Raw genomic sequence first — 13,095 nt, 5'->3', positions numbered from 1 at the left:
GACACCCCCTCCTCGTCTCCCCTGCCTGTCCTTCCTAAAGAGCCTGTGTCCCTCCATCCCAACACTCCAGCCATAGGAGCCATCCCACCACATCTCCGTGATGCCAATAAGGTCGTAGCCCTGCAGGGGTGTGCACGTCCTAACTCCTCTTGTTTATTCCCTATGCTACGTGCATTTGCATAGAGGCATTGAAGTTGGGCCCCCGATGAAGTTGTCTTACTGCTGGAGTTCCTTTGTGCTGCTCTTCAGGCACTCTCCTGCTGACCTGTGATCCTTCTCCAGGCTCTGGGCATCTACTGCTGGCCCTGGCATCAAACTGGTAGGAGTGAGATGGATTGAAGTTCCCCTCTCCCGATGTGATGAATTGTTTCCTGATGTTACATGTGTCTCTCTCCTGGGTCAACTAGTGAAAAAACATGATTAGCCCCCTTGCTCCCTCATCTCTCTCTCTCTCTCTCTGCATGAAATGAGGAAGGTAGGGATGTGCAAGGAGAGAAGAGAAGCATTCCAAAGAGAGTGCTCTGTTATATTTATATATCAGGTACAGTACTACAGTAAATCATGTTCTACTAGCAAACTTTTAAAAATCTCTGTTGCTCACAATGGGTTATTTTCTTTTTCTCTATGCTGATATGAGAAAACCCTCTATCTTCAAAGTTACCGAAACACAAAAAGTAATTGGAAAGATAAAGTATACTTTTGTCTTATAAAAAAAGAACATTCAAGTGACCATTCAAGTACAGTTTTGGTTACTACCACTGCAGGTGGAATGCAAAACTGTAAGTACATTTGAGGTGACCACCAATACAGAAATTAAAGCTATACCAGATAATCACTTATTAAACTCTAGAATGTGTTTGGTATGCAATATTGTTTCCATTCCAAAGGACTAGTTTCATAGTTACTTTCTCCCCCTCAACAGGTTAATTGTATATGGTTTTAATTATTTTTGTTTTGGTTTTAATTTATTACACACAACTACATAAAACATTTTATAATTCAATTCTATCAAGGTAAAAAATTACCATGAAACTTTCAGGGAAAAATAGACACGGTTTTCTTTTTGAAATATTTGCCATCAGCTGTAAACCAGTAATTTGCTGTAAGCAGTTCTTTTCCATAACTTTTTCTCCCAGTGCAAGCAATTTTGAAAGGAAAAAAAAAAGTGTCTATCTCTAATATTAAAAAGGAAATGAAAATGTAAGGTACCTATTTCTTTGTGAAACATTTCAACTTCTACTATTTCAAACACTTAATATTGTTGTATGCAGAAGAGATTAGAACAGTTTTTGGTCATTCTTCAGTCTATCTGAAAATTTACCGGTAACGGTAAGTGCACAGTCAGTCTGTTCCATGAGTCAATTCCATTACATCTGAACTTTACAGTTTTTTCTTGTTTTAGCAACAACCAAAAAGAACTACTGCCTAACAAGTATTCCAGACACAGAAGCTGGCTAGATTTCATAGTGGAGGCGTTTTAGGTAGACAGTGGTGACTTGTGTACTGCATACATCATGATTTTGTCTCAGGTAGCAACAAGGAGCTGTGTGTCCACCAGGCAGCTCCTGTTGTGTGGCTGGCACATGCAACGACAAGAGCAGCTGTTTGTGTAGCACTCTCTAGGCTCTGCTTCTGTGATCTCCTGGGAACTCCTCTAGGCACCTTGGGTTGCCTGCAGCTGAACAGAAAGGGTCACCACAGGAAGCTGTTGCTCCTGGCAAGCTCTAGTGTTCATTTCTGACAACCCCTGTCAGCTGTTTCCAACAAACGTGTGTTTGAGGTTTTGTCTGTAGCCTGCTCCTGCCAAGGGAAGGACTCAATAGCTTTTGGCTGGTGCCAGGGAGGCACTTGCACATCAGCAAGGCCTGGTGCTGCAAGCAGAGCCAGGTTTGTGCCACAGGGCATGAAAAAGGGATAGTGTCCCCTTTGTTCTGCCAATGAGGGGGAAAGGGTTTGGGGAGCATTGCACAGATCTTGTGGGTCAATAGTCGCTTGCATAGCAGGTGTTGATGGCAGGGTTGCAGCTTTTACAACAATCGGACCCATGCTGAGGATCAATGACTGCAGAGGGGAGATGGGATTCACCTGATAAAATGTGGCAAGAGCACATTTGCCAAGAGACTGGCTGAAGTGGTGAGAAGAGCTTTAAACTGGTGAGACCAGGGAAGGAGATTATGACACAAAGTCAAGTGGGGAAAGTTCAGATGAGTTGGATGGAGAAGAGTGCAGGATGGTGGGAACAAGGGACACCTCAGGAGTGATGAAACAGGGCAAACGGACATCTGCCTCAACTGCATGTACACAAATGGTCTCAGCCTGGGAAACAAAGCAGGAGGGACTAGAGCTCCATGTGCAGCTGCAACACTACCAGCAATATTGCAATGGCAGATGTGGTGGGACAGCTTGCACAACCAGAGTGAGCGATGGGTGGATACAAGCTCTTTGGGAAAGACAGGAATTGAAGACAAGGGCAGGGACTGTCCATGATGTGAAGGACCAGTTTGGATGTGTGAGGCTCCTCTACAGGATTGACAACAGTCAGGCTGAGAGCTTGCGTCTCAGGGCAAGAGGATAGGCCACTAAGCGTGATTCTGTGGCAAGAGTGTGCTACAGACCACTCATCAGAGTGGCAAAGTGGAAAAAGATTTCTTTAAATGACTGTGTCACAAACACTTGTTCTCATGGGGGCTTTATCCTCCCTGGTCTCTGCTCAGAGGGCAAAATAACAGGACACAAGCAATCAAGATTTCTGGTCGGTATTGGGCATACCTTGTGAACAGACACTGGATGCATCAACCAGGGGTGATGAGCAGTTGGATCTGCTATTACCTCACAGGGAAGAACAGGCTGGAGATGCGACAATCAATGGCATCTTGGCTGTAGTGATCATATTCTCAGAGAGTTCAAGATCTTGAGCAGAGTGAGGAAAGAGAGTAGCAGAGCGCAGGGCTTCAGGTGAGTTGATTTTGGCTTATTCAGAGATTTAGTAGACGGGCATCCATGGTAGACAGTACTGAAAGGCAAATTTGCTCAGGAAAGCTGGCAAACCTTTAAGGACAGCATCTCCAAGTGTGAGAACAGTCCACCATGGTACCGAGGGAGACAAGCAGAGATACTGGAAGCTAGCTTGGCTGAGCAGGGAACTCATGACAGAGCTCCAGTGCAAAATGACAGCATACAGAAGCTGGAAGCAGAGACTGGCTAGAAAGGAGGAGTTTAGAAACACTGCACTGGCACGCAGGATTGGTCCTAGGAAAAGCAAAGTCCAGCTAGGTTCAGAAATGACACAGGAACATCAAGGGCAACAAGAGCTTCTACATTAGCAGTAAAGGACTGAACAAGGAACATGTCCCACTGCTGAGTGGGGTACATGATTTAGTGACAGGAGACACAGACAAGGCTGAGTACTCTATGTCTTCCTTCTTTCTTTTGCTCAGTCTTCACCAGTGAGGTCTCCCAAGCCTCTGTGCTTAATTAGAAGTGTTCAAGGAGGAGAATGGGCAGCAGTGGATGAGGTCGAGTTGGGGATTGCTTGAGATAATTTGACAACTCTGTTCGATCTGTTGAGCCGCAAGTGAGGTGGAGCCTTTGGCAAGGCCGTTCTCTGTCATCTTTGAAAAGTCAAGGAGTCTGGGGGAGACCTCCAACCACTGCAGGAAGGAAAATGTTACATACGTCTTCTACGAAGTTCAAAAGGAACAAATGCAGAAACTGCAGACAGGGGTTGGCTTCTCTTTGATCCCAAGAAAAACCACAAAGTCATTTGTCTGGGAACATATTTCTGGACTTAGGAAGGAGAAGGTGATTGGAAACAGTCAACATGGATTTTCCAGACTTTTAACCTGACTGCCCCTGCTAAATAAATGACTGGATCTGTGGACACAGGTGACATTTACCTTGACTATAACAAGGCTTTTGACACTGTGTCCTGCAATGTTCTTGTATCCAAGTTAGGAGATCACAGTCTGGATGTGAGGACAACCAGTAAACCAGTTAGATGGTCAGGGTCAGAGGGCCATGGTTAACTTGGTTGTATTCTGCCTGGAGGCTGACAAGTGGTGTAGTGCAGGGTCTGTCCTAGGACTTATCCTACTCAACATCTCTATCAGTGACCTGGAGAAGACAACGGAGAGCATGCTTATCAAGTTTGCTGATGACACGAAGGTGGAACCAGTTGACATGCTTGAGGGCCAGGCTGCCTTCTGGTGACCTGGGTATGTGGAAGGAAGGGGCTCCAAGTTACCCTGTGAAATTCAGCTAAGACAGAGACCGAGCCCTTAAACCAGAGCCCTACCACAATGGCACTCTGGGGTTGGGGAACAGTTTTGTGGAGATGGCCCTGCGCCTTGCTCATCAATGAGCTGAGCAAGAGCCAGCTGTTCAACAGTCAGCAGGGACAGCAGCAGTGTGAGCTGGGGTGTAGGATCAAGGGATCACCCTTTATTCAGCACTTGCTATATCACATCTAGATATGGTGTCCAGTTTTGGGACATTTTTTGAATGAAATCGACAGAAGCCACCAACAGGGGGCTGAAGCCCTTGCCCTGTGAGGAGAGGCTGCAGTGCTGGGACTGGTTCAGCTAGGAGAAAGGATGGCTTCAGGGGCACCCAACAGTATCCCTGGCACTGACAGGAGGAATGGAAGAGACACAGCTGGGCTTTTCATGGCAGTGCATAGTGGGAGGGTGAGAGGCAGCAGCACAAGCTGAAACACAAGAGGCTCAGGCTGAAGGTAAGGAGAAGCCTTTTTCCTATGAGGACAGCCCAGCCATGGAGCCAAGGCCCAGGCAGATTGGGACATCTCTGGCCTGGGGGGTTTCATGCCTTGTCTGGGTGAAGCCCTGAGCAGCCTGATCTGACCCCACGGCTAAGCCTGCTCTGGGCAGGGACTGGGGCTGGAGGCCTCCCCAGGACCCCACCAGTCTGAATTATCTTATGTACCTCTGAGAATGAACTTAATGGTAATGTATGAAAACTGCAGTTTATTTGACATATTGGGAACATTTCACAAAATTGAAAATTAATCAGCTGGGAAACTGGTTAGAGCAGAAACTTCAGCATAGCATTAGAAAAGTACAGAAGTTTGCAAACGTGGAGAAGGTAGAATGACAGAGCAAAATGATAGTTCAGAATTAAAGACTGAAAACTGAAGATGTATCATTTCAAAACTGTAAATTACATGACATTTATTTTTTGTAAAAGTAAAAAAATCAAAAAAGTTTTGGTCTTTTTAAACGTGTTTCATATAATAAAAACGATACAGACCTTAAAAGCGCAGAAACTTTGTTGATCATAGAATCATCGAAACACTGTATACTGTTGTGAACTAACCCCAGTAGGCAGGTAAGCACCACACAGTCACTCGTTCATTCCCCCACAGTGGGAAAGGGAAGATAATCAAAAGGGTAAAAGTGAGAAAACTTGTTGGTTGGGATAAAGACAGTTTAATAAGTAAAGCAAAAGCTGCATGTACAAGGAAATCAAAATAAGGAATTCATTCACTACTTCCCATTGGCAGGCAGATATTTAGCCATTTCCAGGAAAACAGGGTTTCATTACATGTAACTGTTACTTGGGAAGACAAATGACATAATTCTGAATGTTTCCCCCCCTGCTTCTTTTCCCCAGGTCTTACTGCTGAGCATGATGTCAGATAGTATGGGATATCCCTTTGGTCAGCTGGGTCAGCTGTCCTGGCTGTGTCACCTCCCAGATTCTAGCAGGGAAGAGTGGGAAACAAAGAATTCCGTGATGGTGTATAAGTACTGTTCAGCAATAGTTAAAACATCAATATGATATCAACATTGTTTTGGTCACAAATCCAAAACATAGCACCATATGAGTGGCTATGAAGAAAATTAACTCCATCTCAGCCAAAACCAGCACATATACATAGAAGGGAAGGGACCTCTGGAGGTCACCTAGTTCAATGACCTGCTTAAAGCAGGTACAGTGAATGCAGTTCTTCAGGGGTTCTCCAGTAAGTTTTTAAATATCTCCAAGCATGACTTTGGAGCCAATGTTTAACGATCCTTAAGGTAAAAAAGGTTTTCCTTCCATCAAGTCAGGCTAACTTTTGTTCAAACTGTGTTCCTTTCCTCTCATCCTTTCATTGTGCACCTCTGAGAATAATTTGGCCTTTAGGTATCTCCAGACACCAATAAGACCAAAGGGATCAAAGTTGTCCCTTCCCAGACTGAAGAGACACAGCTCCTGCAGGGTCTCATCAGATGCCCTATGCTTCAGCCTCTAACCACCTCGTGGCTTCCTTGAGACTTGCTCTAGCACATCAGTGTCTGTCCTGTATGTGGGAACCTCAGGCTGGGGACAGCACTCAGGTGCATCTCACAGGTCCTGGATAGTGGGACAGGGTCCTTCCCCAGACCTGCTGGCTGCACCCTTGCTTGTGCAGCCTAGGATGTGGTGGCTTCTTTGTTGTCCAGGGATACTGCTGCCTCATGGCCAACCTGGTGTCCCCCAGGGCCCTGAGACCTTTTAACAGAGCTGTTCTTAAGCAGTTGGACCCAGTCTGTTCTGCTGCAGGGCTTTGTCCATTCCAGGGTCCAGGCTTTGTGTTTGCTTTTGATGAGGTTCATGAAGTTCCTGTCTGCCCACTTCTCCAGCCTGTCCTATGCTTCTGAATAGCTGAATGCATGAATAGCTCCAGTGCATTGACTGCTCCCTGCAGTCTGCCACCATGAACTTGCTGAGAGTGCACTCTGTCCCATCATCCATGTAGCTGATGAAGACATTAAACAGTATTTGCTCTAGAATCAAACCCTGAGATACAACACTGCTAATTGGCCTCCAGTTGGGTTCATCACAACTATTTTGGCCTGGCTATCCAGCCAACTTTTCAACCACCCTTATTTCCCCTTTTAATCCATATTTCACCAGTTTGACTATAAGGATATTATGAGAGACCATGGCAAACATCTTACCAAATTTAAGCTATAAAATATCCAATGATCTCCCCTTATCCACAGATCAACAGGCGGTGTGGCATGTTGTTCCCTAATTTAAGCTTAATGAAACATGAAGGTAGATACATGTAATTTATACTTCTGTCTTACCTGACCAGTGAAATTAAATGAAGAAAAGCCTTCATTTTATTAATTACTTCAGTGCAGCTTATCTACCATGTTTCCAAATTGTCTGATGGACAAGATGGATCTTCTTCTAAGGAAGATCCCTTTGGTTTAATTTGTTGAGAAAAGTTAGAAAGCCATGACAATGGCAGAAAGATTAGAATAAACTTTAGGCAAGAGTTCAAGCTTTCAGGACAGTTGATACTACTTAGCAAAGGAAAAAAATGCTTTTTTTTTTTCCTACCTGCCTCTGGCTGATTGCATGTATTATTGGTGATAATATATGCTATTCTTGAACCTTTTTGCCTTGATAGTGTTTATGGTCAAAATCAGATAATCTCAAATATCTATGTCATAAGTAATTTGCTTTCCCATTAACAGATTTACCTCCCAGAATATGGCCTGTGCCCTCTGTTTATTCCACTTTAGCTTCTGGGTGTAATTCAATGACTTTATTTTAATCTCCAAGGGTCTCCATGAGTTTACAGCAATCTTCACAGAGATAATTTCTCTCTTTTCAACCTCATGCAAAAGCCATTCTCTTCAGGGATGTGGAAACTATCAGTCTTGAGGATGATATATGCAGGAATGAACAGAAAAGCTCTCTTTCATGTTTTTCCTGGACTGTGAAATGCCTGAGAAAGAGGGGCCATATTTAGTCTAACCATCTACATTGTGCTCCTTGTGCAAAAACCTGAATGGAATAAGAGGTGCTAAGAATAAAGATAAAAACAGGGATGAAAAAAAGAGTTACCTCTCTAATCATAAGATAAGAAATCATAAAATATGAAAAAAACTTTAGCTTTTCAGCTCAAAAATATTGTAATTTCTTCCTAGCAAATTAGCATCTTTTTCTGAGAGACTGAGATAACACATATGTGTAAAGCAAACCATCAGCAGATCTAGGACTTACCAGTTGATAGAGAAACAGAAGGCTATTATGAGGTGAAAGTGGTTTTTAAAAGCTAAAAAAAAACTTGGGCTAAACTGTGCAACACAAAGCTTGAAAAACAACAAAAAAAACCTGGAGGAGAATAAGATGCCCCCTTTTTTTAATGGAATTTCAACCTCCTGGGCCAGTTGGTTAACAGTGTAAATTTTGCCATCTCTTTAGCTTTCTGATTTGTAGGCTGTGAACTGCTGCTGAAAGACCTCCAGGCCAAGGACTAAGGGAAGCTGCTTCTCACAGCTGAAAAAGTTAAAAAAGAATTATGGGGGGAATTTGAGTTGTACAAGTCTGCTCTTCTGCAGCACGAGGAAGGCTATTATAGCAGTGATTTCCTTTGTGAGTTCAACATGCTGCTAAACGCCAAAAAGAAATGGATGTGTTTAAAATATATGCCACTATCTTATGATTGTTGTTTTCTTTAAAAATAATTTCCAACTATCCTCCAGTTGCCTTGCCAACAGATTTAAGTTCAAACAGAAAGTCTGGTAGCTCAAATCCCAAAATACTTATTCCCTTCCCCTGTTGACAATCATTTGGGATCAGTATAATCAGTGTATAGAGCTCAGAGAAAGAGCTGTGAAATGACAGAGAAGTTATCAGACTATTGAGGAGTGAAATATTTCTTATTTTTAATGAGGTGTCATTTTCTCAAGGCATGGTGTGCCTTCTCAAATCAAAACAAAAATACAAGTACACTCCAACACATGTATGCAGGAAAACAAGGAAAACCTGGTGACCCAAAGAAGCCCTAAACCTGATGTTCCTGGAGTTCCTAATTTCCATTAAAATTATTGAGAGGTAAATTTCATAGGAGTTGCACATTAAACATTAATATTGGGCTAGCTTTGTTTTAGCATTACTGCCAAGCTGATGGTGGGAGAGATTTTTCTCTCATTAAAGTATTGTGAGGCAGATACACATCCAGGATGACAGCTGCCAAGTCTCTTTCTAAGGGATGCTCCTTTTCGTCTCCTTTTTTTAAGATCATGTATATAAAAGATGGTTAGCATAGGCTCTGCCACATTCCCAGGAGCCTGGGTTCAGTTTCTGACAGTGCCACTGTGGAGAAAATAATTTGAATTTCTTTCTATTACAGGACTGCCTTTGCATCTTAAGGATACGTGTATTTCACAAGGTGGTGTTATGATGATGAATTAAAGATGGAGAGTGTGATTATATTGCTTATTATATATCCCTATTATAAAAATAGAGCAAAAACAAGTTTTCTTTTATTTTCAGCAGGATAAAAAGCTTGCCATACTTAACCATATTTACTGATAACATAGTAATGTAAATAAATTGAGTAAATAAAAGCCAAGAATCAAAACAAAGGTATCTCAGCCCATCATCAAAAGTCAGGCAGATAAAAAGCTTGCCATACTTAACCATATTTACTGATAACATAGTAATGTAAATAAATTGAGTAAATAAAAGCCAAGAATCAAAACAAAGGTATCTCAGCCCATCATCAAAAGTGTTGCATGATTTTGGGAGGTGTGTAAAATTTAGCTTGATTTTTTTTGATCTAATGAGAATACTTTTAGTCAGCAAAATAGGAAAGGAAAGCTCTTTCTCAAATTAAAAACAAAAAATCACTTCTAAGATTCACAGCATTTCTACTGTCTACTTGCTTGCAAATACTCCCAGAACAAGCATTTGTGCTTTTGGATAATTCTGATCTTTCCTGAACCCAGAAATATGGAGTGAGAGAAAAAAATGTGTTTGTGCATTTAACACTTCAAAGGACAAATTATTTGTCATGGTTTAACCTCGGTCGGCAACTGAGCACCACACAGCTGCTCACTCACTCCCCCCCTGCCCCGGTGGGATGGGGGAGAGAATCGGAAGAGTAGAAGTGAGAAAAATCATGGGTTGAGATAAAATCAGTTTAATAACTGAAACAGAATATAATAATAATAATAATATTGGGTCAGCTGTCCTGGCTGTGCCCCCTCCCAGCTTCTTGTGCACCTCCAGCCTTCTCAGTCAGTAGAGTATGGGAAGTTGAAAAGTCCTTGACTAGTGTAAGCACTACTTAGCAACAACTAAAACACCAGTGTGTTATCAACATTATCCTCATACTAGATCCAAAACACAGCACTGTACCAGCTACTAGGAAGAAAATTAATTCTATCCTAACCAAAACCAGGACATTATTATAAATTTAAAGGTTTTTAAATTAGTGAGGAGGGCAAAGTTAACCTACCAGTTTTCAGGTTTTTAATCATGTCTTGTTTTATTCTGTGTTTAGCTTTGCAAAGAGTTCATGCTTTTGCTATATGATAGTAAGTTCTACAAACCTAAAAGATGCTGTTACTGGAATATAATTGCTTGGTCTATTTGTTTTCTGTTTGAGTCATAGCATACTGTATCATCTAAGTCTAGATTTTCATATTTTTCCATTGAGAAAACTACTTTTGTGAAAAATTATTTGTATTTGAGTGTGTTTTTCAGAAGTATATTCATTTATAAAATTGATCTCTTTTTCATATTTGATAAGTAAGATATTTAGTCATCTATTAACCATCCAAACAAGATAGTACGGTTTGAGGTATGATAGAATTTTTGCATACACACCATCAGATATTTAATCGTCCTGAACTTACAATAAAGTTATTGTCCTAGATGTGTACTCTAATACATAAATCAAGTAGAGCATGTAATAAACACATGAATCTAAAATGCCCTACCCAAACAGACTTCCACCCCTTTTGTTTTGAGATATTCATTACCTTTGCTCAAAAAATGGGGTGTTTAACATCATCATTAATGATCTGTACTATGGGACAGAGTGCACCTTCATCAAGTTTGCCGAGAATACCAAAAGGGAAGGAATGGCTGATAAACCAGATGGGTGTGTCATTCAGAGGCACCTGGACAGGCTGGAGAAATAGGCCCACAGTAACCTTTAAAGTTTAACTAAGGCAAATGTTAAGCCCTGTCCCTGGGGAAAAATTACTCCAGGCACCAATACAGATTGGAGGCTGACTGGCTGGAAAGCAGCTCTGTAGAGAAGGACATGGGGGCTCTGGTGAAGACCAGGTTGACCACGAACCAGCAGTGTGCTCTTGGGGCAAAGAAGACCTCCTGTGCTGCATTAGGAAGAGCATTGCCTGCAGATCAAGGTGATTCTTCTTCTTCTTCACTCAGCCCTGGTGAGACACATCTGAGTGCTGTGTCCAGTTCTGGGCTCCCCAGTACAAGAGACACATGGACATACTGGAGGAAGTCCAGTGAAGGGCCACAAGGATAATTAAGATACAGGAGTATCTGTTGTATGAGGAGAGGCTGAGAGAGCTTGGAGCGTTTTGCCTAGAGAAGAGAAAGCTCAGGCAAATCTCATCAATATGTATAAATACACATTGATGAGGGGTTGAGTGAAGACGAGTGAAACAGACTCTTCTAAGTGGTGCCCAGTGACAAGTCAAGAGGCAATGATCACAAGTTAAAAGACATTGAAATTCCATGTGAACACAAGAAAGTACTTTTTTACATTGAGGATGACTTTACAGTAATGTTAATGTCTTAGATATGTAATTAAATTTTTAAACCAAATTGCACAAATATTAAACACATGAATCTGAAATACCCTATCAAAACAGGCTTCCACCCCTTTTGTTTTGAATTGTTCAGTAGCTTTGCCCAAAAAGTGAGAAAGTGAGGAGGGAGAACAAATACTAGTCATTTTCTGCACAAGACAATAAACAATTGATAATTGGATCAGGGAGATAACATACAAGAAAAAGGCAAGTGAGGCAAAAACAAAACTAAGAATCTTAACAAACCTCTGGACACCAAAGCGCAGAACTATGAGACAAAATGTGCAACAGTGGTCACTGAGTGACAGCCTGATATCTGCACCACAGCAAAAGGTTAGAAACATAAATTAGAAAACTCCAGCAACAGTGTCAAGAAGCATGAAGCATTTTCTGAACAGGACTACTTCCAAGAGCTGAGAAGCTCAGCTTTCTCTTCAGAAGAGAATAGAATAGAATAGAATACAATACAATAGTTCCAGTTGGAAGGGACCTATAACAATCATCTGTTCCAACTTTCTGACCAATTCAAGGCTGACCAAAAGCTAAAGCATATTCTTAAGGGCATTGTCCAAATGCCTCTTAAACACTGACAGGCTTGGAGCATTGACCACCTCTCTAGGAAGCCTGTTCCAGTGTTTGACCACCCTCTCAGTAAAGAAATGTTTCCTAATGTCAAGTCTGAACCTCCCCTGGCGCAGGTTTGAACCATTCCCATGTGTACTCTCACTGGACACCAGGGAGAAGAGATCAGCACCCCCCTCTCCAGTTCCCCTCCTCAGGAAGCTGTGGAGAGCAACAAGGTTACCCCTCAGCCTCCTTTTCTCCGAACAAGTGAAACACAAAGTCCTTAGCCACAACTCATAGAACATGACTTCCAGCCCTTACATCAACTTGATGCCTTGATCTGGATGCATTCATAGAATCCTTTAGGTTGGAAAAGACCCTTAAGTTCATCAAGTCCAACCATAAACCTAACACTAAACCATGTCCCTAAGCACCACATCTACCCATCTTTTAAATACCTCCAGGGATGGTGACTCAACCACTTCTCTGGGCAGCCTCTTCCAATGTTTCACCACTCTTTCAGTAAAGAAATTTTTCCTCACATCCAATCTAAACCTCCCCTGGCACAACCTGAGGCCATTTCCTCTCATCCTATCAATTGTTACCTGGGAGAAGAGACTCACACCTACCTCGCTACAACCTCCTTTCAGGTAGTTGTAGAGAGCAATAAGGTCTCCCCTGAATCTCCTTTTCTCCCAGTTCCCTCAGCCGCTCCTCATAAGACTTGTTCTCCAGACCCCTCACCGGCCTCGTTGCTCTTCTTTGGATGCGCTCCAGCACCTCAATGTCTTCCTTGTAGTGAAGGGCCCAAAAGTGAACACAGTATTCGAGGTCCAGTCTCACCAGTGCTGAGTACCGGGGGATGACCACTTCCCTAGTCCTGCTGGCCACGCTATTTCTGATACAAGCCAGGATGCCATTGGCCTTCTTGGCCGCCTGGGCACACTGCCGGCTC

Source organism: Aptenodytes forsteri, unplaced genomic scaffold (genome assembly GCF_000699145.1).
Source record: "Aptenodytes forsteri isolate BGI_AS27 unplaced genomic scaffold, ASM69914v1 Scaffold46, whole genome shotgun sequence".
Taxonomy (NCBI): domain Eukaryota; kingdom Metazoa; phylum Chordata; class Aves; order Sphenisciformes; family Spheniscidae; genus Aptenodytes; species Aptenodytes forsteri.
The sequence above is the reverse complement of the archived record's forward strand: the minus strand, read 5'-3'. Positions refer to the sequence as shown.